The sequence below is a fragment of the Xyrauchen texanus genome, chromosome 15 (assembly GCF_025860055.1).
Source record: "Xyrauchen texanus isolate HMW12.3.18 chromosome 15, RBS_HiC_50CHRs, whole genome shotgun sequence".
Classification (NCBI taxonomy): domain Eukaryota; kingdom Metazoa; phylum Chordata; class Actinopteri; order Cypriniformes; family Catostomidae; genus Xyrauchen; species Xyrauchen texanus.
The window spans coordinates 22,513,570-22,513,771 of NC_068290.1; positions in this window are offsets into that span (position 1 = coordinate 22,513,570).

The following is a 202-nucleotide window of genomic DNA, read 5'->3' on the forward strand; positions in this document are numbered from 1 at the left end:
CGACGGCTGACTTCACGTTTTACGTGATTGCACAAGAGCCAATTCTTGATTCAGAGGGTGCACCATTTTCTATTGTTTTTTCCACTTGGCTCTCCCTAAATTGTGCCACAAAGCTCTAAGTTAATATAATGTTTACCACAGTGGCTAAAATTCTCCATTTGTGAAGAATTATGATTATTGTTACGTGGCTTTGTGTAAAAGC